This window comes from Anomalospiza imberbis, chromosome 11, assembly GCF_031753505.1.
Source record: "Anomalospiza imberbis isolate Cuckoo-Finch-1a 21T00152 chromosome 11, ASM3175350v1, whole genome shotgun sequence".
Lineage (NCBI taxonomy): Eukaryota > Metazoa > Chordata > Aves > Passeriformes > Viduidae > Anomalospiza > Anomalospiza imberbis.
This window is the reverse complement of record NC_089691.1, coordinates 2,882,756-2,909,708: the sequence shown is the minus strand read 5'-3', so window position 1 is coordinate 2,909,708 and position 26,953 is coordinate 2,882,756. Positions and strand designations below refer to the sequence as shown.

Here is a 26,953-nt window from a genome sequence, read left to right as displayed (position 1 = left end):
GCCAGAGCCCCGTGGTTGCACAGCACCACAACGACCGAGCAGTCAGTCCTTGAGCACAACTGCTGTGGCAGCAGCGGCGCTGGCAGCAGTGGTGCTGACACTGGGACAGCTGTGTGAGGACAGCGGTGGCAGCAAGAGCTGCGGGACTGGCAGAGGGCAAGGCACCATGGCCCTTGCTCTGCGCCTCTTCCTCCTGCTCCTCCTGGCCGTGGCCCTGCCTGCCAGGGCTGCCCAGGCTGCTCCGCTGCAAGCGCGGGGAGCAGGTGAGCCAGCAGCCTGGTTCCCCTTTCCCGGGACAGCGCTCCCTGCTCCCCGGGAAGCACTGGGTGATGCTTTTCCCCTGGGCTTTAGGGAGGGTTTCTGCTGTGGGAGGGACAGAGCCCTCAGGAACCCTGGGCTGCTCCAGCCGCCCTCCCAGGGATGTTGCTCAGGGCCTACCAAAAGTGTGGAGAGTGGCCAGGAGCCAGCCCAGAGCTCCCCAGGCCCCTGTGCAGCTTTGGCCGTGTCCTTTCACATCTGGCTGCCACGGCCTTGCCTGACCACCTTGCAGTCCCAGTTCCCAAAGGCAGAGGGGGATCCCAGCACACCAGGAAATGGTTCTGTTCTGTGCTCCCTTCTAGATGAGCATGCTAGGAAGGCTTCTCCAGCAGCTTGGCTGCAGGAAGATTTCCAGCCTCTTAAGCCTCCTGCAGGTACGTTGTCAATGTTCCTAAAAGCATAATCATTGACAACCTGGCAGGAAGCCGGTGACAGAAGCTTCTGTGCCTGTTGAGTTACAGGTGTGTCTGCAGGGAAGACTTTCCAGGCTCCTTTCCTGGTTGCTGCACAGAAGCCTGGCTCCCATCGCAGGGGTGAGTCATGTGTCCCTGCTGATCCCACAGGCTGAGCCCTGGTTTTGTGAGATCCATTCATCTGAAATGCAAAAACTTCTCCTAAGGTCCTCCGAGAGAGAGGAACAAACCTACAGGAGACAGTAAATCCCTGGAGGCAGCCAAACATCTAGACCAGATGCTGACTGACCTGGAGAGACGCCGTGGTGGGTGCATTTCCTTCAGCCTTCCCCTGGGACTCAGCAGCTGGGGCCTTTACCTGCGCATCTGGGCACGCCGTGCCCGGCACAGCGGGAAGGGATCCATGGAGGCCTGGCTGCCCTGCTGCTGCTTTCACGGCCTGCAGGGCTGTTTGCCAGTCTGGCCTGGCTGCAGCTTCTCCCCAGCCTCTGCAGGAAGGCATTTGGCACCAGCTGAAAGGGAGCCCAACCTGAGATCCCCTGCAATTTCCCGATCTCTGAACACATCTGGAGGGGCAGCTCTTTGGAGGAGGGCGGGCCCTGGAGCAGCCCCAATAACCTGGTCTTTATCCTGAATCTCACGCATGACAGAGACAAGCATTGCCTCCTGAAGATGCCACCTTCCCAGTGGGGAACAGCCCCACCTGATCCAGCTGTCCCTTTTCCTTTCCCCAGAGATGGAAGGACAGGCTGTGCTGAAGGCTGAGTTTCCCAGAGGAAGCAGTGGCTCATTGGCAGCCTCTGCTGCAGGAAGGGAGGCGATGCCAGGCACAGTCACAGGAGGTAATTGCTGTGCCTCTGGGCCTGCTGAGCCCTGCTGAGGCTTGAGCTGCCCTCTCTGCTGCTTGGCAGTGCGGGCACACAGCATTACCTGAGCCCCTTGCAGTGCTCACTTCCCCATAGAAGGGGATCCCAGCACACCAAGGAACATTTCCCATCCGTGCTCCTTTCTAGATTGGGACCGTGACTCGCATCTTTTAGAAATGCGGGCGAACCACGGTTCAGGCGTCTTGGAGCTTGGTGAAGGTAGGTTATCGGCAACCCTTTCCTAACCGAGTAATTATTGTCCAGAGTAATATTCATGTGTGATTTCCATTAAGATGCTTTGAAGTTGGATGGATTCTGGAAATCCTGTCCTCCGAATTTCTACTCTTGTGCCCAACAGTGATCCCACAGGATCGCTGTCAGTGGGAGGAAGGAGCATTTAGCTCTCCATCTTCCACCCATGTGCCATGCCAGTGTGTCCTTCCGGGTGCTCTGTGCTGCCACGGAGAAGAGCAGAGAGGGAAGGGGCCGGCCCAGGGCTGTGCCCCGGGGCTGTGCCTTTCGCATCTCCTTTGCCAGCCCCAGGGAGCCTGAGCTGCTCCTGCTGCTGCTGCCAAGCCCTGGCCCAGGCTGGGGCTGGGTTTAGAGGTGCTGGCAGCTCCAGGGAGTCCTTTCTCCCCCGACTGCCCCGCAAGGGGCTCCTTCCATCCCAGTGTGGGGCCACCGCAGGCACGTGGTCCCCCTGCCCCTGCTGCTGAGTGGAAGGCAGAGCTGAGGGAGTGCCTTGGAGGGCACCAATCACCCAGGGGCACTCACTGCCACTCTGGCCTGAAGGAGACGTGGAACAACTTTCTGTTAAGGTCCTCCTACATGGAAGAACAAAGACAGAGGAGACAGTAAATCCCTGGAGGCAGCCAAACATCTAGACCAGATGCTGACTGACCTGGAGAGACGCCGTGGTGGGTGCATTTCCTTCAGCCTTACCCTGGGACTCAGCAGCCGGGGCCTTTCCCTGCACATCTGGACACGCCGTGCCCGGCACAGCGGGAAGGGATCCATGGCGGCCTGGCTGCCCTGCTGCTGCTTTCACGACCTGCAGGGCTGTTTGCCAGCCTGGCCTGGTTGCAGCTTCTCCCCAGCCTCTGCAGGAAGGCATTTGGCACCAGCTGACAGGGAGCCCACCTGCAGCATGGGCCATGCACACCCTGAGATCCCCTGCAATTTCCCGATCTCTGGGCAGACCAGGTGTAGGGGCTGCTTGGATGAGGGAGGTCATTGGCACAGCCCCAATAACCTGGCCATTTTCTACTGATCCTTATCCATGATTTGAAACGTATTGTCTCCTGAAGATGTCACGTCCTGGAATGGTGAATGGTTCCATCTGATCGAGCTGTCCTTTTTCCTTTCTCAAGGGACAGAGAAAAAGTCTATGCCGAAAGTGGCACATCCTACAGGAAGCAGTGGCTCAATGCCCACCTCTGCTGGAGGAAGGAAGGCGATGCCAGGCACGGACACAGGCACGGGAACAGTCACAGGAGGTAATTGCAAGCACAGCCCTCTGCGGGGCTGTGTGTCAGCAGCTCTTCCCCCAGGCCCTGCCCTTGCACGGCCCGGCAGCAGCCAAAGCTGGAGGCGCCTCGGCTTCGAGGCCCCTGGAGCTCGTTCCCAGCCCTGGGGAATCAGGACTCGGGCACCAACGCCCCTCCCGCTGCAGCTGCTCCCGCAGCTGGCCCTGAGTGCCCAGAGGCCCAAGGCACAGGAGCAGCCCCGAGCGGGAGCCCTGCTGCCAGCCCAGGGCCAGAGCCAGCCCTGGCTCCTGACTGGGCAGGGGCTGCACTGGCTCCTGACAGGGCCTGACTCTGTCCCCTGGGGCTGGGGGAGCTGTCACGGGGCAGGGAGGGCCAGGGCTGGCAGGGGCTGCTCAGGGATGGGTTTGGCCCGTGTCCCTCGAAGCAGCGACTGCCCAAGCAGCTGCGTTGGCCCCGGGCTCTCCTCCCGGCCGGCTGGGCTTTGCTGGGTGGCACAGCCTGTGCCGAGGGGCGGCAAGGTGCCTGCAGGCCCCAGCTCTGGGGGAAGCAGAGAACGTCCTGGCCGTATCCACCGTGCTGCCAGCTCAGCAGTGCAGCACAGCGCGGGCTCACGCTCCCCATTGCTCCAACAGAATTGCTTGGCAAGTCACATGCGAACGCCCAGAATCCACCGAGCACCCCAACAGTTTTGTGCCCCCAGGATGTGCGCAGGTCCTGCATGATAGGCACAGTAGTGACACTGTTCACTGTGCCACTCTCTGTGGTGCTGTGCTATCCTGGTTTCCGGTGTTGGAAGGAAAAGAAACAGTAAGTTGTTGCTGATCTCTACCCTAAAGCATCTTTAAATGCTGCTGATAGTCAGGGAATGTTCCCAGTGAGGCTGCAGTGGAGTTGTGGCCGGTCCGTGGTTGTCCAAAGAGCTCTGCTGAGGGTTCTGCTGCTGCCCAGTGCTTTCATTGGCCTCTTCATTGCTGGGCCTTGTCCTGGGGGGCCCGCTGGGGCTGCAGCCACTGCTGGCTCCCACTGAGGCTGCCTGGCCAAGAGCAGCCCCAGGAGCACAGGGCGGAGGCAAGGCAAGGTGGGGAGCAGAAAGAGCGGGGACGAGATTGCCCTCGGAAGGCAGACGCGCTCTGGGGCCCGCTCCTGGCCAGGGAGCCTGCCCAGAGCCATCCCCTGCTCGCCGGGGCCTTGAGGGGCAGCTGTCCAGCTGGGCCAAGCTGTGCCAGCAGCTCCAGCCGTGCTGGGGAGCCTTGCCAGCTCTGGGCCCTGCTGTGCAGGAGGGTCCCAGTGTGCCACTGGCAGCCGGGAGCCTCACGTGCTCCTCTCTCCACAGTCGCTCTGACGCAGCTCCCGCACCCCGGCCGAGAAGGCGTGACTCTCCCTCGCCCCCAGGGAGCTCAGAGACCGGCGGCTTTGGCAGCTCTCAGACGTGGCCTCAGCAGCAGCAGTTGCCCAAGAAAGCAGAGCAGCAGCACTCCGTGCCTCCCCCACAGCCCCCCAGCCCGGCCGTGAAGCGGAAGCCTCCCAAGATCCCCCCACCTCCTCCCCTCCCGAGCCCGCCGCCCTGGCCCGGCTAGCTGGTTGCTGTCTGCGTCTGTGAAAGGCTTTAGTATCACTGCATGTTTTACCCCTCCTGTCAGGGGAAAAAGAAAATAAAAAAAATCTTCAGTTTAGACTTTGTTTTTAGTGTGGTTGGGCCACTCACATTTTGAGCAATTAATTTTCCATGGTACTTTTCCTTACTATCCATCAAAAGTTCATCTGGACATTAAAATCACCAGAATTCCTGAGATTTACCTCAAAGCCCTGAGGGGAATCTAGCACAAAATATTCTCCCTGTGTACTGCACAACAAGAAATATCCAGAGCAAAGTACATTGGCAGCTGAGGCTTGTGGAACTCCCAGAATACTGCGCCAGCAGAGGAGGCAAACAGCCCTGGCAGTGGCTGAGGGGACTTCTCCTCACAGATTCTTCTGAAGGTGTGTCACTCCAGGAGGGAAAGCTTTTAAACCTTTGCCTCCCCTTCCTCCTGTGCTAAAATGGAAGGCTCCTCCGGAGAAAAAACTGAGCTACAAACAATTCTCCATTGCTCAAGAAAGCTACTCGGCCTCTCAACTTACCTTAAAGAGCAAAACCAAATGGGGTCAGAAATGTATCATCAAAGAAGTCTGATTGCAGAGAAACCCCAGCATATGAAGGAAAACATTTATTAGCATCAGTTCACCTAAAAGAAACCCAATCCTGAATTGAGCAGCGCTTTAAATGAACTTGAATTCACTTTCCTCACATGTCAGCTGGATTGCTTTGCTCTTTTTTTGTCCTAGAGAGAATATTCAAATGATTTGCTCTTGACAGGACTCCTTGGATGGTCCCCAAACCTGGCTCCTGATGATGCCTCGCCTGGGCTGTTAATGCAGCCTGACAGCAGCACCTGACTTTGCCACCCTGTTCATGGTGGCTGGGCATGGCTGGCGCCACGGTCCCCTCTGGTGCCACGGTCCCCTCTGGTGCCACGGTCCCCTCCTGGCTCGTGGCACGTCCCTGCTGGTGGAGGAGCCCTGCTCGTGCTGCTGCCTGCGTTCAACAAGGCCGGTCCCGCTCCCCAGCCAAAGAGAGACTAAAGCCACTGCTTTGGGCAGCTCCTTTGAACGAGTTTAACGCTTACTCATCTCTATCCCAGAGCTCTCAAAAGCCACACAGCAACAGCATAAAGTCACCTCGTCGACAGAGATGAGGAGGTCTGAGTGAACAGAAGGTCGGCTTTCAAGCACATCGGATCTTTTATTTAGTGGAAGCACTCACTCCTTCACGAGCCTGTTATAAATAGGGACAAGCCAATCTGGATTAATAATTAATAACTAAATTTGTTTGCTATCCCATATAACTATTTAGAGTTCGAATTCGCCCACAGTCCACAGAGCAGCTCTGGGTGCAAACCGACAGAATCGGTGCCTCCTCAAGTTTGCGCACCATTGTATTTCCGCAGAGGGTTTTTATACTTTTTATTCTGCCTTCGGCTATAAGTCATTGTGGCAAGCTGCATATTCATGCAGTCTTCTCTCACAGAGAAGGCATTTTGGTTGCTGATATCTTCTGAACAGCAGATCATCAGCTAGTGATGAATCCAGATGTCCTCTTCCTTGTCTTTCCTCCTGATGTTGAGTCTAGGTCCTGTCCTCTACGCCACCTGCTCATGATTTCCTTGGGAGTGCCTTAATGGCCAGCTTTTTGGTTATTGCTTTCTGCTGGCTAGGGCTTTTAAAATGCTAATTAGGTGCCTGCAACTTGCTGGGCAACTTAATCTGAGAATTCCCTTCACCTTGGTTTTTTACAGTAACTCTAAAACATTTTATGGCCACAGTGTGTAGCATTTATAACTACAGTTTATTACATGCACTCCTAACTGCACGAATTACATCTATAACTGGCTGCTATCTTGGCATTTGGAAGCTGTACGAGAGCAGAGGGTCAGTTGTTGATTTTTCTCCACGGTTTTCTCGTAACTCTGATCATAGCATTGGTTGCCTGACTCCTGCAGTGGAGTTGTGGCGCGTCTGTGGTTGTCCAAAGAGCTCTGCTGAGGGTTCTGCTGCTGCCCAGTGCTTTCATTGGCCTCTTCATTGCTGGGCCTTGTCCTGGGGGGCCCGCTGGGGCTGCAGCCAGTGCTGGCTCCCACTGAGGCTGCCTGGCCAAGAGCAGCCCCAGGGGAACAGGGCGGACGCAAGGCAAGTTCTCAACAGTATTTGGGCAACACAGTTCAGGACAGGACAGTGCTTATTTAGTAGCTCATGTAAAGTGTCATGGTAACAGTGATGTTACCGGACAAGCAAGTTTGCTCCAGTTCTGTGTTTAAACAAATCCAACCTGATGAAGGTTTGGCTTTGGCCTTGAGGCTTTGCTCTTTGTGTGAGCCCTGTTCTGGATTGATTCCCACTCAGTCTTGGAGCCAGTTTTGGGTGAAGGCTCATCCCAACCCTGACCCTTGGCAATTCTGGTCTCAAAGGGACCGCCGAGGCTGCACTGCACATGACTGGGGTTCAGGGCTCCATTATCAAGGGGCTTTGAAAAGTTTAAATTACTGTATTCTTAGTATTTGGTTTTATTTATGGAATTCCTTGACTTTTTTTAAGCCTAGTCTTTTAAAAAAATTCATTTCCAGTGCTTCTTCCAGTTATTGTGTATAGTGAATGATGGCATAATTGCCCCATGGCTGAATTAGAAAACAGTAAGTACTATAAAATGAAATAACTTTTACACACTTATGTCTTTCACAGACTCATGAAACTTATGTTGGTTTGATGCGACCAACAGAAGAGTTTTCCTCTGCTTTTAATTCAAAGAAGAAGAAGAGGTGGCACCTGTTGAGAAGAGTCTCTTCACTTCATAGCTAAAGCAAATTGCCAGCGTGCTTTTTTTGCAGCCCTGGGCAGGAAGATAAAAATCGATCAGCAGAAAATACTCGAGTGAAGGAACTGATATAAATTAGGGACTTGGTCTGTTTGCTCCCTAAGCCCTGAGTTCCTCAGAGCTGCAGCTCCCTGTTCCCTTTGCAGACAGAGGCTGGCTGTGGATGGCAGTCACCTGTCTGGCCTGGTGCACAGCAGGTGCACACACGAGCTGAGGGATCATCCCTGCACACCCCATCCTGGAATAACCGAGGTCATTGATGAATCTGACACGGTTTTACGGCATGGCAGCAAAAGAAGGCAAAAGAAAGGCTAGAATTGGTACCATTCCAACTGCTTTACATTTTGCCATGTGTAATGGAGATGGGAACTACAAGTTTCCTATTCATGCACAATTTGCTGTCTGAGAGCACTCCGGTCTCAAATCACAGGGGCTTGCAGCTCTGTGTCTGAGATGACTTTAAAAACAAAAACAACCTTTATGTGCAACACCTGTGTCTCAAAACTTCACAATACAAATCACAAGCTGATTTCTGCTGTTAAATGGATGGAAAAAAAACCTAAAAAGCAAAAAGCAAAAGCAAAACTGTGACCAAATAAAACAGGCAAACACAACAACCACCAAGAAAACAACAAAACCTGTAGCGAGATCTCGGGTCTCCAGGACGGTTTGGATGGATGAGAGATCTCTGAAGTCAGGTCTTAGAAGATGTGGTTTATTAAAAGGGGGGAAAGGCCCTGCTTGGAGTTGCCAGGCGCAACTCGTGGCAGGCCCAGGGAGAGAGGGAGAGGGAGAGAGAGGGAGCGAGGGTTCCAGGTGAGGGTCCCAGGGGAAGGTCCAAGAGAGCATCCGGTCCCTCGGGCACACCTTATCAGGGGGCTTCAAGGTGGGCTGGAACAGGACTTGGGCCAATGCGGTCACAGATACCTGATACTTCAGGGGAGGGTCACAGGTGTGGGATGAACCATACATTGGGGGTGAGACAGAGCATTCCATTTGACCCTTGGACCTATCTGCAGGTAAAGGGCATTGTTTAATCAGAAGGGGGGATTGCTTTCAGCCTGGCTATACTACTGTTTTCTAGTTATTCAGTAGTCAAGGTTTGTTATTTCAAATCTAGTTCTCATCTCAATGTCTGTATTTCCCAAATCTTTTGCCAGGCAATCATATTTATAAGGTTTTCCTATTTCATCTTCCCCAACAAAAACCAACACAAACATCCCCAAAAATCCAGAAAAAGATAAAAGTCAGGTGAAGGAGGCAGAGATCCAAGAGCAACAAATGGGCAGAGAAACTACAGGAAGGACAGAGAATAAGAAAGGAGAGATAAGAAGTGCCTCTGGCATCAAAGTAGCCAGGGGATCTGAGACAGTGTTCTAACCCTTCTGAAAACAATCTGACATAAAAATGAACAGAAAATAAATGATGATGATTGTGATAATGGGTGTCTGCATGTTTAGCTTTAATATATCCATTGTGTGTGAGTTGTGTTTTCCATGTTAAGTCACATCATCTGGCGAGGGGTTTTTTTTCTGTCCAAAGAAAAATACTGCAGTGGAAAAGGGGGCCGGCTTGGAAAACACTAAAAGCAAGAGCTAAAAATAAAGTACTTTTTTTTAATATGTTTTTTGGTTGGTTTTCTGGTTGTTCATGGGTTTTTTGTCTGTCTTTGAAAGCAGCCCCTCGGATGTTAATGCACGCAACCAGTCCTTTGTAAAGGGCTGTCTTTGCAAAAAACCTGCCAGCTTTGTGATGCAAGACAGAAACAGCATCCCTTGGCCCACACCCAGGATGTTATAAATAATTTTGCTTTCATAGATGGAGTTCTTAATGGTTTATTATTACGATAAGTTTTTTTTGATTGTTAATGAATATAATGAGTTGTTATATAATTAATGTAATAAGTTACTAAGTTGAATGCGCAGTTGTTTAAGTGTATGTATATGGCTACTAAATACAGAAAGGGGGGTGGTAATAAGGTGCAAGGGTAAGGATCTTCTAGAAAAGTGACATTATAGGGTGATGACAGCAACTGGAACTACGACTGGGAAACGAGCCACCCAATAAGTTTGCTGTGTTCCAAAATGTTTGCTCAGGACTGCACTATCTTATAGAGCGATCAGCGACCAAGGAAAGGACCGGTCGGCAAGAGGATCCAAAGCACACCAATCAAGCACCCCCAAGAGACTTTAAAAAATCCCTGGGTCGGAGCACCCAGGCTCTTTCGAGGGTACCTCGTGTCCGCAGGAACACCTTGTCACACAGAACTGTCAGAGCTCCCTCTGGCTTGCCGCGCAGGCCCTAGGCTTACCCTGAGAACTCGGCCTCTGTTGTTCTAAGTTTTAATAAACAGGCACATTCTTTATAAAAGTCATCAGCTTCCTTTTAATTTCATTTTGCCTGTTTACCACAAGGAGGCCCAGCAGCTCCTTGCTGAGGGCCCATTTCATGCAGGAACTGGCACTCAGAATATGAAATCAATAAAAAATGAAAGGGTGGGCGGAGGCGGCAGTGAGGTGGCCTCAAAGGTTCAACTCTGCACTCTGCTTTTGTCACCAACCTTGGCCAAGTTCCTGTGCTTGTTTTCCTGGAGAAATTGTACTCAACAAGGCTTCAGTGCCTTTGATCAAATCAGTCTTAAGAGCAGCTCGGGGCTGGGGCGGTCATTGAGACCTGAGCACGGACTGGGGTCCAGCCAACAAAAGAACATGAGCTGCAGGCCACCCATACAGCTTTTCCTATTAATGAGCACTAAGCCTTTCTTTTTGCCAACAGAGGGATGGTGGGGGGATTTTTGCACCATCAGGCCAAGGCACAAGGCTCTGCATCCTCCCAAGGAACACAGCCAGCCCCCTTCAGTGCGAGAGGGCGCGGCCTCAGTTGCAGCCCCGGTGCCTCCTGTGCCCCAGGGCACGGCCCTGGCTGTAAATGTCCTCGGCTGCAGCTCAGGGCCAGGGCGGAGCTCAGCAGCCTCATCAGAGCCCAGGGCCGCGGCCCTTCCCTGCCGGGGCCCTCGCCTGGCCCGGCCCGGCCTGAGCAGCCCGGCCTGGCCCCAGGGGACGGGCTCTGCCCGCCCGCTGTGCCCGCAGCCTTCCGGGCCCAAGGGTTTGCAAGAGGCTTTCTCCCAGCCTTGCAAAACCTTGGCCAGGTGTCCCTTTGCTGTGCTGAGAAGAGTAAAAAACCCCTCACATTTACGCTGATACACAGCTCATGAGGGATCCCTGCACACCTCAGCAGAGACCCCAGAACATCCCTGTGTGCCTCATGAGGGATCCCTGCACACCTCAGCAGAGACCCCAGAACATCCCTGTGTGCCTCCGGAAGTCCAGGCCCAGATGATCCCACTGAAGGAAATGTGCCCTCAGCCCAGGGACGCTCAGCATGGGCTCCCCCAGCCCCTTGGGGCCCCGCCGCTGCTCACAGCAGCCCCGGCCTGGCTCCTGCCTGCCCTCACCGTGGGCATCCACAGCTGCTCCTGGGCATGGAGCTCAGCCAGGGCTGGTGCTGGCTGGGCTTTGCTGGTGGTACCACCTGGACATATCTATGACAACTCTATTTCTTTATTTGAACATAAAATTTGGTCCAAGCCCTGCCCTGGCAGAGAGGGGCTGCCCACCTTCAGTCGTCTTTGGGCAACAGGACCAGGGGGCTCAGGGGCAGAGGGTCTCGTTGTGGAGGGATGAGTTTTGGGATGGGCTCAAGACATTAGTGCAGCCGCAGCAGGGCAGATAGGGACAGGAGTGAAGAGCTGGGAACACAGGTGAAGTTCTCGCTGCCTGAGTTTTTAGGCTCCTCTTCTGAAGATGCTCAGGGAGCACCTTTGGAGAGAGGAGTGGCTGAAGCCCCCGGCTGCCAGTGGCACACTGGGACCCTCCGCACAGCAGGGCCCAGAGCTGGCAAGGCTCCCCAGAACGGCTGGAGCTGCTGGCACAGCTTGGCCCAGCTGGACAGCTGCCCCTCAAGGCCCCGGCGAGCAGGGGACGGCTCTGGGCAGGCTCCCTGGCCAGGAGCGGGCCCCAGAGCGCGTCTGCCTTTCGAGGGCAATCTCGTCCCCACTCTTTCTCCTCCCCACCTTGCCTTGCCTCCGCCCTGTGCCCCTGGGGCTGCTCTTGGCCAGAATTAATAATCCATGATTGTTCTTTCAGGAAATGGACATGGAGAAGTTGCTCCAGCATGCACCATGGTCTTCACACTGTGACTTGCCAGCACTTTCAGTCAATCCATTATCTCGATCCCAGTGTAGACGGAAGCACAGTCCAGAACCGTTTTCATGCTCATCTGGGTCATGCTCTGCGAGGCCCTTGTCGTGCCCACGGCGTTGCTCGGCAGCCCCATCGGAGCCCGGGGCCGCAGCCATTCACTGCCGGGGCCGGAGGTGGCCCGACAAGGGTGCGGTGGATACCGGAAACCCCGCCCGGCCCCCAAGGATGGGCTCTGGTCGCCCGCCGGACCCGCAGGCCGGGCCCAAGGCTTTGCAGGAAGCTTCCTGCTGACTTTGCAGCACCTCGACCGGGAGTGTCCCTTTGCTGTGCTGAGAAAACTGAAAAACCCCCTCTAGTTTAACCCCGGTGCACAACTCCTGAGGGATCCCTACACAGCACAGCAGAGACTATCAATACTCCTTTGTGCTTCAAGAGGGATTCCTGCGCCCCTCAGAAGAGACCCCAAAAGAGCCCTGTGTGCCTCACGATGAATCCGTGCACTCCTTAGAAGAGACCCCAAAATATCCCTGTGTGCCTCATGAGGGATTCCTGCGCCCCTCAGAAGAGACCCGAAAATATCCCAGTGTGCCTCTTGAGGGATCCGTGCACCCCGCAGGAGAGACCCCAAAAGAGCCCTGTGTGCCTCACGAGGAATCCGTGCACACCAATGCAGAAACCCCAAGCCAGCCTTGTGGGCCTCCCAAAAGAACCCAGCCTCCTGCCCACCTTCGGAAGGACTCAGCTCCTCTCCAGGCCTTGACGGCAAGCACTAACCCGCCACGTTAATCACGAGGAACTCAAGCCCCGGCCAGCCTTACAGAGGTCCCCAGTCACCTGTATGACACAGCAGAGATCCCAAATCCCCTAAGAACCTCATGAGGAACCCCTGCCACGTGCCCTGCTTACAAAGGACCAAAGCCCCGCATGTCTTCCTGCAAAACCCTGCACCCACAACACCCCCCGCCACCTCGTGTGCCCCGTGACGGAGCCCGGTCGTCTGCCAGCCTTACAGGGGTCCCCTCATCACCTGCATGCCATAGAAAAGCCAGGCCTGCCATTAACCTGAGCCAGCAGCCTGTTCCCTGACAGAAACCAGTTCCCTTCTGGGCATCCCCCAGTGTTGTGGGGCCGGCAGCATCTGTGGGAGCAATGGGGAGCGTGAGCCCGCGCCGTGCTGCGCTGCTGAGCTGGCAGCACGGTGGATACGGCCAGGACGTTCTCTGCTTCCCCCAGAGCTGGGGCCTGCAGGCACCTTGCCGCCCCTCGGCACAAGCTGTGCCACCCAGCAAAGCCCAGCCGGCCGGGAGGAGAGCCAGGGGCCAGCAGGAAGCTGAGAGAAGCCCCTGCTCTAGAAGTGAGGCAGTTGTTGCAGAAGCAAACAAAGATGGTGACTTGAAGAGATTCCCACTGTGCTCAAAGTTTGCCTCTGAAGACTGAGAGGTGAGCTTGTCAGAAATCCCAGAACACGTCAGGGAAAAGGTTTTGTGTTAGTTGTTGTGATCAGGCACAAGTCTCCAGTGGGAAAAGAGCCTCTGAAGCAGGCTGTGAGTCTTGGGGTGTATTAGTTCTTAGTAGAGTACAGATTACCAATTAAATGCAATTTTATTTTTGATTCTAGAAATGTAAAAATGTTCTAAGTTTTTCTGAATTCTAAAACTACTTTGAAAAATATGGAACTGTGTGGGAAAAGGGACGAAATATTTGGAGAATTTTCTATGAATAATATTCCTAAATCTTGCAAAATGAAAAATAAACATAGTAGCTGCTGGTCTCGGGAGCCTGATGCCCGGCTGCTGCCTGCCCATAACTGGCTGTGACCAGACAAGCAGCTCTGCCAGTGCTGGTGGTAGCACCCAGGGACCAGAGCTGAAGCACAAAGATGTTGCTCAAGCTCTTCCCTGGCAGGAGGGCTGCACCTTCAGTCCTGGAAAGACATCAGAGGCAGCATCCTCGGGGACAGAGGGTCCTGTTCCGCGGGGTGGCAGCATGTCCCTGGCAATAAGTGGGCAATGCAGCTGTGGAAGGGACAATGGAACCGGGCACAGAGATGCATGACAGGTCCAGTTCTCCCTGACTGACGTCTTTGGCCGGTCTTGTGAAGCTGCAGAGGCGCTCCTGTGGAGAGAGAAGCGGGTCAGGCTCCCGGCTGCCAGTGGCACACTGGGACCCTCCTGCACAGCAGGGCCCAGAGCTGGCAAGGCTCCCCAGCACGGCTGGAGCTGCTGGCACAGCTTGGCCCAGCTGGACAGCTGCCCCTCAAGGCCCCGGCGAGCAGGGGACGGCTCTGGGCAGGCTCCCTGGCCAGGAGCGGGCCCCAGAGCGCGTCTGCCTTTCGAGGGCAATCTCGAACCCGCTCTTTCTGCTCCCCACCTTGCCTTGCCTCTGCCCTGTGCCCCTGGGGCTGCTCTTGGCCAGGCAGCCTCAGTGGGAGCCAGCACTGGCTGCAGCCCCAGCGGGCCCCCCAGGACAAGGTCCAGCAATGAAGAGGCCAATGAAAGCACTGGGCAGCAGCAGAACCCTCAGCAGAGCTCTTTGGACAACCACGGACCGGCCACAACTCCACTGCAGCCTCACTGGGAACATTCCCTGTCTACATTAGGCTTCCAAAAGAAGCTCTTTGAGGGAATGATGAACAAAACACTCACCGTTTTCTCTTCCAATGCTTCCAAATTACGGCACAGCATAAAATGAAGACAAGCTCCAAAGGAAGCATGCCTGCCATGATCCCTAGCCAGCAGCCGCTTCCCTGAGAGAAACCCGTTCCAATGCCCTTCTGGGAATCTGGAACAGGTGTTGTGGGGCCGGCAGCATCTGTGGGAGCAATGGGGAGCGTGAGCCCGCGCTGTGCTGCACTGCTGAGCTGGCAGCACGGTGGATACGGCCAGGACGTTCTCTGCTTCCCCCAGAGCTGGGGCCTGCAGGCACCTTGCCGCCCCTCGGCACAGGCTGTGCCACCCAGCAAAGCCCAGCCGGCCGGGAGGAGAGCCCGGGGCCAGCGCAGCTGCTTGGGCAGTCGCTGCTTGGAGGGACACGGGCCAAACCCATCCCTGAGCAGCCCCTGCCAGCCCTGGCCCTCCCTGCCCCGTGACAGCTCCCCCAGCCCCAGGGGACAGAGTCAGGCCCTGTCAGGAGCCAGTGCAGCCCCTGCCCAGTCAGGAGCCAGGGCTGGCTCTGGCCCTGGGCTCGCAGCAGGGCTCCCGCTCGGGGCTGCTCCTGTGCCTTGGGCCTCTGGGCACTCAGGGCCAGCTGCGGGAGCAGCTGCAGCGGGAGGGGCATTGGTGCCCGAGTCCCGATTCCCCGGGGCTGGGAACGAGCTCCAGAGGCCTCGAAGCCGAGGCGCCTCCAGCTTTGGCGGCTGCCGGGCCGTGCAAGGGCAGGGCCTGGGGGAAGAGCTGCTGTCACACAGCCCTGCCGAGGGCTGAGCCCAGCTGAGCCCGGCACAGCAATTACCTCCTGTGACTGTTTCTGTGCCTGGCATCGCCTTCCTTCCTGCAGCAGGGGCTGCCAATGGGCCACTTCTTCTTTGGGGAAACACCTCCTTCTGTCCTGCCTTTTGGTCTGTCACTAGGGAAACAAAAAAGAACAACTGGATCAGGTGGAACAATCACCCATTTGTTTGCTGATATCTTTAGGGCGTCATGCTTAGCAAAAATGGAAATAAGATTCATAAAACATCTGGGTTTTTAGGGCTGGGCCAGGGCCCCCCCTCCTCCAAACAACTGCCAGTCCCAAGCTGAAGTCGGATGAGATTGCCCAGGGTGAGGGCGCACACGTGCATGGTTCTGTCCTGGCACCTGCAGCCATGGCCTCCTGGCCGAGCTTTGGGCTCTGAGCTGGCAGCTCTCCCAGGGGAAAGGCCTTGACCTACCCTCACCATCTCCCAAAGGCGCAATCCTGAACGTGGGTTGGGAAGCCAGATCACTTTTAGCAACAGGTTCAGCTGCAAAGAAAGGCAGGGCAGAACAGCTCCTGTGACTCTGCTGAAGATTCTCCTTCAGGCCAGAGTGGCAGTGAGTGCCCCTGGGTGATTGGTGCCCTCCAAGGCACTCCCTCAGCTCTGCCTTCCACTCAGGAGCAGGGGCAGGGGGACCACGTGCCTGCGGTGGCCCCACACTGGGATGGAAGGAGCCTCTTGCGGGGCAGCTGGGGGAGAAAGGACTCCCTGGAGCTGCCAGCAGCTCTAAACCCAGCCCCAGCCTGGGCCAGGGCTTGGCAGCAGCAGCAGGAGCAGCTCAGGCTCCCTGGGGCCAGCAAAGGAGCTGCCAAAGGCACAGCCCCGGGGCACAGCCCTGGGCCCGGCCCCTTCCCTCTCTGCCCTTCTCCGTGGCTGCACAGAGCACCCGGAAGGTCACATTGGCATTGCACATGGGTGGAAGATGGAGAGCTAAATGCTCCTTCCTCCCACTGACAGCGATCCTGTGGGGTCACTCAGGGCTCCAGAATGGAGCAGGGGAGCATTTCCAGAACTGATCAACCTTCAGGGGAACTTAAGGGAAATGCCACATGAGTGAGCTCTTGCCACATTGACACTGATTATTCTGTCAGGAAAGGTACATTGAGAACTTGCCTCCAGCCTCTGGTAAAATCTTCAAACCACCATTCACCAGCATTTCCAACTCGTAATCCCAATCACCATTCACCAGCATTACCAACTCGTAATCCCAATCACCATTCACCAGCATTTCCAACTGGTAATCCCAATCACCATTCACCAGCATTCCCAACTCGTAATCCCAGTCTAGAAGGGAGCACAGATCAGACCCATTTCCATGGTATGCTGGGATCCCCTTCTGCCTTAGGGAACTGGGCACTGCAAGGGGGGCAGGTAAGGCTGTGGGAGCCTGTGGCTCCTGGTCACTCTCCATACTCTTTGCAGGCCCTGTACAACATCCCTGCAGGGGCAGCTGGAGCAGCCCAGGGCCCTGGGGCTCTCTCACTCCCACACAGGAAACCCTCACTAAATGCTTGGGGAAACTGCAGCAGGCAGTGCCACAACTATCCCACCCAACCTTTGTCCCTCCCTCCTGCTCACCCAGCTGACTGTGGAAACCCTCTCCCAGCCCAAGGACACATAGCCAGGCCCTCTCAGGACATACTGGAGCCTTGCTCTTGCCCTGCCCTTTCCCCACTATGGGCACCCCGTGCAGTCTCTCCCCGGTTTTGGGACGTTTCTCCCACGGAGGGACCCCAGCAGGACTGCTCAGTACTCGAGTGCCCCAAGCATAACAATTCCTCTGGGCTGTGCCGGTCTTGTCCGGGCTGTGCCCGCACTGCCAAGCAGCAGAGAGGGCAGCTCAAGCCTCAGCAGGGCTCAGCAGGCCCAGAGGCACAGCAATTACCTCCTGTGACTGTGCCCATGCCTGGAATTGCCTCCCTTCCTTTAGGAAATGCTGCCTTCCATAACGCCTCTCTGTCCATCCCTTGAGAAAGGAAGAGGCACAGCTGGATCAAATGGAATCATTACACATCGGGAAGGTGGAAACTTCAGGAGGCAATCCTTGTCAAAGACATGGATAAGGATCAGGAAAGTCCTGATTGCCCCAAGCCCTTGGGGCTGGCTATAGCCCTTCCTTCTCCAAGCAGCCACCCCACAGGATGTGCCTGGGACCAGGAAATTGCAGGGGAGCTCAGGGTGTGCATGGCCCATGCTGCAGGTTGGGCTCCCTGTCAGCTGGTGCCAAATGCCTTCCTGCAGAGGCTGGGGAGAAGCTGCAGCCAGGCCAGGCTGGCAAACAGCCCTGCAGGCCGTGAAAGCAGCAGCAGGGCAGCCAGGCCGCCATGGATCCCTTCCCGCTGTGCCGGGCACGGCGTGCCCAGATGTGCAGGGAAAGGCCCCGGCTGCTGAGTCCCAGGGGAAGGCTGGGGGAAATGCTCTCACCATGCTCTTTGTGCAGCTCCACCACAGTTTGCTTCAGGATGTTGTTTGGTTCACGGAATTTCTTCTTTCCTCTGCCTTTGTTCTTCCCTCTCAGAGGACCTTAACAGAACGTAGTTCCATTTCCCAGGAATGTATCCCATAAAACCAGAGCTCAGCCTGTGGGGTCACCAGGGACACACTACTCACCCTCACCATGGGAGCCGGGCTTGTGTGTAGGAATCAGCAAAGGAACAGGAAAAATCCTCCCTGCAGACACATCTGTAACACAACAGCCACAGAAGCTTCTGTCACCTGGGTCCTGCCAGGTTGTCATCAATTATTCCGTGGTGAGACACTGGGAACATACCGGCAGGAGGCTCCAAGGGCTTCAGAATTTCATTCAGCCAAGCTAATGGAGAAGCCTTCCCATCAACCTCATCTAGAACGGAGCACAGATGAGAACATATTTCAGGGTCTGCTGGGATCCCCTTCTGCCTCTGAGAAATGGGCACTGCAAGGCAGTTGGGTAAGGCCGTGGGAGCCAGATGTCAATGGACACGGCCAAAGGTGCCCAGGGGCCTGGGGAGCTCAGGCCTGGCTCCTGGTCACTCTCCACACTCTTTCCCTGCCCTGGCAACATCCCTGGAGGGGCAGCTGGAGCAGCCCAGGGCCCTGAGGGCTCTCTCTCCCCCACAGCTGGAACTCTTGCTAAAGCACTGGGGAAAACTTCAGAAGGCAGTGCCAGAACGATCCCTCTGGCCCTCCCTCCCTCCTGCCCTTTCTCACTCCCTTCCTACCTTCTATCTCTCCATCCCTCTTTCCCCTGGGACAAATCCCGCAGCCCAAGGACACAGAGCCAGGCCCTCTCAGGACACACTGGAGTCTTGCTCTCCCCTCTGCCCTTTCCCCACCATGGGCACCCCGTGCAGTCTCTCCCAGGTTTAGGGACGTGTCTCCCATGGAGGGACCCCAGCAGGACTGCTCAGTACCCGAGTGCCCTGAGCATAACAATTCCTCTGGGCTGTGCCGGTCTTGTCCAGGCTGTGCCCGCACTGCCAAGCAGCAGAGAGGGCAGCTCAAGCCTCAGCAGGGCTCAGCAGGCCCAGAGGCACAGCAATTACCTCCTGTGCCCATGCCTGGCATCGCCTCCCTTCCTGCAGCAGAGGCTGCCAATGAGCCACTGCTTCCTCTGGGAAACTCAGCCTTCAGCACAGCCTCTCCTTCCATCTCTGGGGAAAGGAAAAGGGACAGCTGGATCAGGTGGGGCTGTTCCCCACTGGGAAGGTGGCATCTTCAGGAGGCAAGGCTTGTCAAAGACATGGTTAAGAATTACGAAATCCCTATAAACTTTTCGGGTAGGCCAGCGGCCTCCACTTTCCAAACAGGTGCCCCTTCTAAACTATCCAGAGACTGGGAAATTGCAGGGGATCTCAGGATATGCATGGCCCATGCTGCAGGTTGGGCTCCCTGTCAGCTGGTGCCAAATGCCTTCCTGCAGAGGCTGGGGAGAAGCTGCAGCCAGGCCAGGCTGGCAAACAGCCCTGCAGGCCGTGAAAGCAGCAGCAGGGCAGCCAGGCCGCCATGGATCCCTTCCCGCTGTGCCGGGCACGGCGTGTCCAGATGTGCAGGGAAAGGCCCCGGCTGCGGAGTTCCAGGGGAAGGCTGAGGGAAATGCACCCACCTTGTCCTGCCTGCAGCATTTCCTTCAGCATTTGCCTCATGTGCTCAGATGGCTCGTGCGGTGTCTTGTGTCCTGTAGCTTTGTTGTTTCCTGTTGGAGGACCTTAGAGCAACATAGTTCCATTTCCCAGGAATGGATCCCACAAAACCAGTGCTCAGCCTGTGGGGTCACCAGGGACACACTACTCACCCCTGCGACGGGAGCTGGGCTTGCGTGCAGTAACCAGCAAAGGACCTGGGAAAGTCCTCCCTGCAGACACACCTGTAACTCAACAGCCACAGAAGCTCCTGTCACCTCTGCAGATCTGCACCGGCAGCACGGATCCGCAGGAGTGCTGAGGGGATGGTGCAGAGCGCGGGCACACACGTGCATGGTTCTGTCCTGGCACCTGCAGTCATGGCCCCCTGGCCGAGCTTTGGGCTCTGAGCTGGCGGCTCTCCCAGGGGGAAAGGCCTTGACCTACCCTCACCATCTCCCAGAGGCTCAGTAATGGCTATGGGTGGGGAAGCTGGACCACCTTCACCAACAGCTTCAGCTGCAAAGAAAGGCAGGACAGAACAGCTCCCGTGGCGCTGTAGGAGATCCTCAGGCTCCACCAAGGCTCAGCCCCGGGGCACAGCCCTGGGCCAGCCCCTCCCCTGTCTGCTCCTCTCTGTGGCTGCACAGAGCACACGGAAGCACACACTGGCATTGCACTCAGGAGGAAGATGGACAGCTAAATGCTCCTTCCTCCCATTGACATCGATCCTGTGGAGTCACTCAGGGCTCGAGAAGGGAGCAGGGCAAGGTTTTCAGAATCCTTCAACCTTGACTTAACCTTAATGAAAATGGCAGATGAGTGAACTCTTTGCCACCTTGACACTGATTATTCTGTTAGTAAAAAGGGAAATTCAGAACTTGCCTCCAGCATTCTCCATGATCTTTAAAGTGCCATTCACCAGCACTTGCAAATGATTCAATTCGCGATCCAAATCTAGAGGGAAGCAGAGACCAGACCCATTTCCATGGTGTGCTGGGATCCCCTTCTGCATTAGGGAACTGGGCACTGCAAGGGAGTCAGGTAAGGCTATGGGATCCAGATTTGAATGGACATGGCCAAAGCAGGACAGGGGCTTGGGAATCTCTGGGCTGGCTCCTGGACACTCTCCACCTTCTTTCCCTGCCCCGTGTAACATTTCTGGAGAGGACAATGGGGCTGCCCAGGGTCCCCAGGGTCTCTCTTCCTCCCACAAAAGAAACCCTCCCTAAAGCCCAGGGGAAAAGCATCCCCCAGCGCTTCCCGGGGAACAGGGAGCGCTGTCCCGGGAAAGGGGAGCCAGGCTGCCGGCTCACCTGCTCCCCGTGCTTGCAGCGGAGCAGCCTGGGCAGCCCTGGCAGGCAGGGCCACGGCCAGGAGGAGCAGGAGGAAGAGGCGCAGAGCAAGGGCCATGCTGCCTTGCCCTCTGCCAGTCCCGCAGCTCTTGCTGCCACCGCTGTCCTCACACAGCTGTCGCAGTGTCAGCACCACTGCTGCCAGCGCCGCTGCTGCCACAGCAGTTGTGCTCAAGGACTGACTGCTCGGTCGTTGTGGTGCTGTGCAACCACGGGGCTCTGGCACCTCTGTGACCTCAGAGCCTGCTGTGACCTCAGCCTGCTGTGACCCCAGAGCCTGCTGTGACCTCATGGCCTTGGCTGTACCCCCAGAGTGTACCCCCATCTATGCCAAATGGACTGGCCTGACTGTAAATCTTTTGCTTGATCCAAGGGCCATGGCTCAGCAAAAACCTTTGTTTTGCCTGCTGGCATTGCAGGTCAGGCTGTGTCCCTGGAAATGTTCTTGATGGCTTCCCTCTTTTCCTGGGCATGCCACTGGAGGAGGTCCAGGCCCAGATGATCCCACTGAAGGAAATGTGCCCTCAGCCCTGCCTGGCTCCTGCCTGCCCTCACCGTGGGCATCCACAGCTGCTCCTGGGCATGGAGCTCAGCCAGGGCTGGTGCTGGCTGGGCTTTGCTGGTGGTACCACCTGGACATATCTATGACAACTCTATTTCTTTATTTGAACATAAAATTTGGTCCAAGCCCTGCCCTGGCAGAGAGGGGCTGCCCACCTTCAGTCGTCTTTGGGCAACAGGACCAGGGGGCTCTGAGGCAGAGGATCTCGTTGTGAAGGGATGAGTTTTGGGATGGGCTCAAGACATTAGTGCAACCGCAGAAGGGCAGATAGGGACAGGAGTGAAGAGCTGGGAACACAGGTCGAGTTCTCTCTGCCTGAGTTTTTAGGCTCCTCTTCTGAAGATGCACAGGGAGCACCTTTGGAGAGAGGAGTGGCTGAAGCCCCCGGCTGCCAGTGGCACACTGGGACCCTCCTGCACAGCCGGGCCCAGAGCTGGCAAGGCTCCCCAGCACGGCTGGAGCTGCTGGCACAGCTTGGCCCAGCTGGACAGCTGCCCCTCAAGGCCCCGGCGAGCAGGGGACGGCTCTGGGCAGGCTCCCTGGCCAGGAGCGGGCCCCAGAGCGCGTCTGCCTTTCGAGGGCAATCTCGTCCCCGCTCTTTCTCCTCCCCACCTTGCCTTGCCTCCGCCCTGTGCCCCCGGGGCTGCTCTTGGCCCAAGTTAATAATCCATAATTGTTCTATCAGGAAGGGGACATGGAGAAGTTGCTCCAGCATGCACCATGGTCTTCACACTGTGACTGGCCAGTGTTAAAAACAGGCGAATCAGAGTCAGAGTATTTTAAAAAGCCTGGGCCTGTTTATTAAAAACAAAGGCAACTGAGGACGAGGCCCCAGGATAAGCCCAGGACCTCGGCAGCAAGTCAGAGTCTCAAAAAGTAACAAGTGTCTGTGCACAGGGCACAGGGTGCTTCTTTGGGTACAAAGTCCGCAGAAAGACCCCGGGTGGCCAGCACCTGGGGCTGTTAAAGTCTCTGGACGCTGACGATTGGTGCGTTCCTGATCCCTTTGCTGATTGGCCCTCTTTCTGCTCGCTGGTTGGTCCATAAGGTGGTGCATTCCTGGCCAATCATTCTGGAATTTCGAGGCACTATTGGCTGGTCAATCCCTCCAATCGCAGGCTGAACTGGTGATGTCACTCTTCGATGCACCTCGTCTCCTCCCCCTGGTTGGCAACCATGCACATCCACTTAACTCACAGTACATATTTAACTTTGTGGAACTGTTCACTACATTAACAATCCATTACATTAGTTGGCAATTCCTTATGACTCATTTGAAACAATTAACCATCATCAACCCCACCTACTAAAGCAACTTTATTTATAACAGCCAGCACTTTCAGTCAATCCATATCTCGATCCCAGTGTAGACGGGAGCGCAGTCCAGAACCGTTTTCATGCTCTGCTGGGCTCCCCGCGTGCTTTAGAGAACTGGGCAATGCAAGGAGCTCCTTCGTCAGTGCGAGAAGGCACGGCCTGACTTGTAGCCTCCTGTGCCCCAGAGAACCGCCGTGGCTGTAAAGGTGTTCGGCTGCAGCACAGGGCCAGGGCGCAGCGAGGCCCTTGTCGTGCCCACGGCGTTGCTCGGCAGCCCCATCGGAGCCCGGGGCCGCGGCCATTCACCGCCGGAGCCGGAGCTGGCCCGACAAGGGTGCGGTGGATACTGGAAACCCCGCCCGGCCCCCAAGGATGGGCTCTGGTCGCCCGCCGGTCCTGCAGGCCGGGCCCAAGGCTTTGCAGGAAGCTTCCTGCTGACTTTGCAGCACCTCGACTGGGAGTGTCCCTTGGCTGTGCTGAGAAAACTGAAAAACCCTCTCTAGTTTAACCCCGGTGCACACCTCCTGAGGGATCCCTGCACAGCACAGCAGAGACTATCAATACTCCTTTGTGCTTCAAGAGGGATTCCTGCGCCCCTCAGAAGAGACCCCAAAAGAGCCCTGTGTGCCTCACGATGAATCCGTGCACTCCTTAGAAGAGACCCCAAAATATCCCAGTGGGCCTCATGTGGGATTCCTGCACCCCTCAGGAGAGTCCCCAAAAGAGCACTGCTTGCTTCATGAGGGATCCGTGCACACCAATGCAGAAACCCCAAGCCAGCCTTGAGTGCCTCACAAAAGAACCCAGTCTCCTGCCCACCTTCGGAAGGACTCAGCTCCTCTCCAGGCCTTGACGGCAAGCACTAACCCGCCAGGTTAATCACGAGGCACTCAAGCCCCTGCAAGCCTTACAGAGGTCTCCAGTCACCTGTATGACACAGCAGAGATCCCAAATCCCCTAAGAACCTCATGAGGAACCCCTGCCACGTGCACTGCTTACAAAGGACCCAAAGCCCAACATGTCTTACTGCAAAACCCTGCACCCACAACACCCCCCGCCACCTCATGTGCGCCGTGACGGAGCCCGGTCATCTGCCAGCCTTACAGGGGTCCCCTCATCACCTGCATGTCATGGAAAAGCCAGGCCTGCCATTAACCCTAGCCAGCAGCCTGTTCCCTGACAGAAACCCCTTCCAATGTCCTTCTGGGAAACGGGAACAGGTGTTGTGGGGCTGGCTGCATTTGTGGGAGCAATGGGGAGCGTGAGCCCGCGCTGTGCTGCGCTGCTGAGCTGGCAGCACGGTGGATACGGCCAGGACGTTCTCTGCTTCCCCCAGAGCTGGGGCCTGCAGGCACCTTGCCGCCCCTCGGCACAAGCTGTGCCACCCAGCAAAGCCCAGCCGGCCGGGAGGAGAGCCCGGGGCCAGCGCAGCTGCTTGGGCAGTCGCTGCTTCGAGGGACACGGGCCAAACCCATCCCTGAGCAGCCCCTGCCAGCCCTGGCCCTCCCTGCCCCGTGACAGCTCCCCCAGCCCCAGGGGACAGACTGTCATAAAGTCTACAGCCCGCAAAGAGATTGTCCCAGTGTCCTGGTCTAGGGCAAATTTGGGAGAAAACCCCCAAAAGGGCCCGCCCCAGAAATCAAGCCCATACCGCCCCTCCCCCCAATCAGTTTGGGAAAAAACTCCTCAGAGAGAAGTGGAAAAAACCTGTATATTTAACAGGCAAAGCACTCCCCAGCCCAAAAAATGAGCAATACCAGATGACAAAACTCATTTGTCGCTCTGAAGAGATGACAGATTCAGAAAATCTCTCTGGTGGATGGTGGCTCTGTTATCAGTCCCTCTGGCACTGGGAAAGGCTGCTGCCCAGAGTAGCCCCCCGTGGACCACAGAGTGCAAGCTCTCGGCGCTTCCCCAGGTCCCGGTCCGGAGCAGGTTTGAACGGATCCAAGGAAAGGGAAAGAAAACCAGTCGAGGGAAAACTTGGACTGCCTCAGCTAGCTAAAGCAACTAAAAAGCAAAGGAGCGCGGTGTTCTGCCCCGTCCGTGGCCAGAGAACACCGTGGAGTTCTGTGTTCCAGCAGACTGTGGAGGAGTGAGTGCAGTCTCTGATAACAAACTCCGTGCTTCTTCTTCTCCCCGCCTTCGCTGTCAGAGCCCCTCTGGAAGGCACACAATATAATATCCAGCATCAACAGAACACACCATCGGGGATACGAGCATCATAACGTCGCCCTAGGACGCCCAGTAATCGTGTGCTGCTTTTCTTCCCTGCAGTTGCTCCCAGAAACATCCCCCACACTGCTGGAAATGCCCACACGTGGTCTGATCAGTCCCTATGCTTTTCCAGTCTGCTCTCAGACATTTTGCAACAAGTTCACCAATAAATTCCAGGTTACCTCTGTGAATTGCACACTACAGTTTCCTTCATTTTTTCCCCAATACCTGGAAGCTCCTGTATATAGTAATGGTCTTGAGGATCTCTGATTCTTTTCAGTCTTTTTTTTTTTTTTTTGTATTGAGACAGAGGGAACAGCCTTATTGCTTTTAGTTTTGGCACATCTGTTTTTTTTCTTGGCCGGATGGTTTACGTATTATCTACACATGAAAAGATTTTAATTTATGGTGTTTTTTTTGTTCCCCAAGCAATTATTTTGACAATCTGTCATTCACTCCTTAGTTAATGTTCCATATATGAACAATTTTGACTCTCTTTTTATTGGAATATAAAGATCTCAGAAAGCTGTATTTTTAATGCTGATGACACTCTCTCTCCCCACTCCCAGCTGTCACAGTGATCCTTTTGGAAACATCCCTGAGGATAGGTAGAGTTATTTGGGAAGTGCTTGGCTTAACCTGGGTAACAGATTATTGTTTTCAGTGCTATAAACCTGCATTGCTTCAGGCTTCACAGCCACTGTCCTGATTTGTGGCTCACTGCATGGATGCCAGTCTGAATTAAAACAATGTTTGTGAGGCAGCTGAAGAGCTTAGACCTCAGAGATTAAAATTCCTGGGAGGAGGAGGAGGAAGAAAGGATAAAATCCTGTTTCAAAGGCTGTTTCTTCATTTCTAGGATGCCAGAAGTATGGTAGACTACAGCTGTCTTCAAATGTCATTTAATTACAGAAAAACCCTCTACAGTGCCAGACACCAGGACAAATTACTCGACACTTTGCCTCACAATGCATCAACTTGAATTTCAGTGAGACGTAGGCCTTAGTTACAGTCTGATTCGAGCAAATCCACATTGTGTGAATGGCAAGAAGAATTTGCTTGGGAGCAGATGAATATGTCCCACTCAAGAATGAACAAAATTTGCCTTGACTTGGAAGAAAGTAGACAGGGAGCAATGCAGCATTTGGGTTTTATCCAGCGATAAACAGGGCAAGAAGCTGTAACAATTTACCTGTTTTACAGAACACAAGTACTGATACAGCCAATAGTGCACCCACACAAAGGGATCTTCAGGACATTCCTTTGTTTCTTAACATGGGATGGGCAGCAAAATGCTGGCATTTATCTGCACTGGAAGCTGTGTTCCTCTCCTGTTTCTCCTTGAGCACACTGCGTGTTATTTGCAGACTTCACTGCCCAGCCCACCAATCCTCTCTTGGCCATTTGCTAAATGGCACAACTACCAAAATACAGGTGCCAGCATCGTCACCCCAGCACTAATCCCGCACTGCTTTGATGGAGCACAGGAGCACAGAGTGGCTTGGGTTGGAAGGGACGTTTAAAGGCCATCTAGTCCAATGCCCTGCAGTGAGCAGGGACACCTTTGACTAGGTCAGGTTGCTCAGAGCCTGAGCTTGAATGACTGCAGGGATGCGTGTCCACCTCTCTGGGCAACCTGTGCTAGGGTTTCGAAAGCTACAGTGTAAAAAATGGGTTTCTTTTGTCTAGTCTGAATCGACCGTCTTTTAGATTAAAACCATTCCCCCAAGGTCTGGTCACAAAAGGCCCTACTAAGAATTCTGTCCCATCTCTTTTACAAACCCCCTTAAGGTACTGAAAGGCAGCAATCAGGTCTCCCTGGAGTCTTCTCTCTTCCAGGCTGAACACCCCCAGCTCTCCCAGCCTGTCTCCAAAGCAGAAGGGCTCCAGCCCTCAGAGCATTTTGCCCCTCCTCTGGACTAGATCCAACAGAACCGTGTCCTTCCTGTGCTGGGGACCCAGAGCTGGATGCAGTACTCTGTCACGGTAGAGACGGAGAAAATACAAGGCAACACACGTCATTTCCAGAAGGCTTCAAACCCTGGTTTTATTCTAGCATGCATGCTTTTTCTACATTCTTCCAAAGCACATAAGTTTACTCATTGGTCACCAGAGGCAAGTAAAGTGCTTATTGGAATAGGCAGTTGCAGGTTTCTCTTATTTATCCTTCTTGCTTTCTTGGTTTCTATGTCAACGACTTTGGTAGAAAATTCTTTCAGGGATAAACATGGATCCTCTTATCAAACTTCTCTCT

General features: G+C 55.2%; 2 long non-coding RNA genes across 3 annotated transcripts in view; one reads left to right on the top strand and one right to left on the bottom strand.

The window, feature by feature from the left end:
- Positions 1–26,953, top strand: part of LOC137480447 (uncharacterized) — a 58,717-nt gene that overhangs the window by 29,983 nt on the left and 1,781 nt on the right. Inside the window, exon 3 of the long non-coding RNA XR_011002921.1 lies at positions 1,466–1,573. This is a non-coding gene — a long non-coding RNA (uncharacterized lncRNA). The remainder of the gene's footprint in view (positions 1–1,465; positions 1,574–26,953) is intronic.
- The window catches only part of LOC137480448 (uncharacterized), a 213,451-nt gene continuing 204,946 nt past the window's right edge, over positions 18,449–26,953 (bottom strand). For both annotated transcript variants that reach the window (XR_011002923.1, XR_011002922.1), the window contains exon 4: positions 18,449–18,780. This is a non-coding gene — a long non-coding RNA (uncharacterized lncRNA). The remainder of the gene's footprint in view (positions 18,781–26,953) is intronic.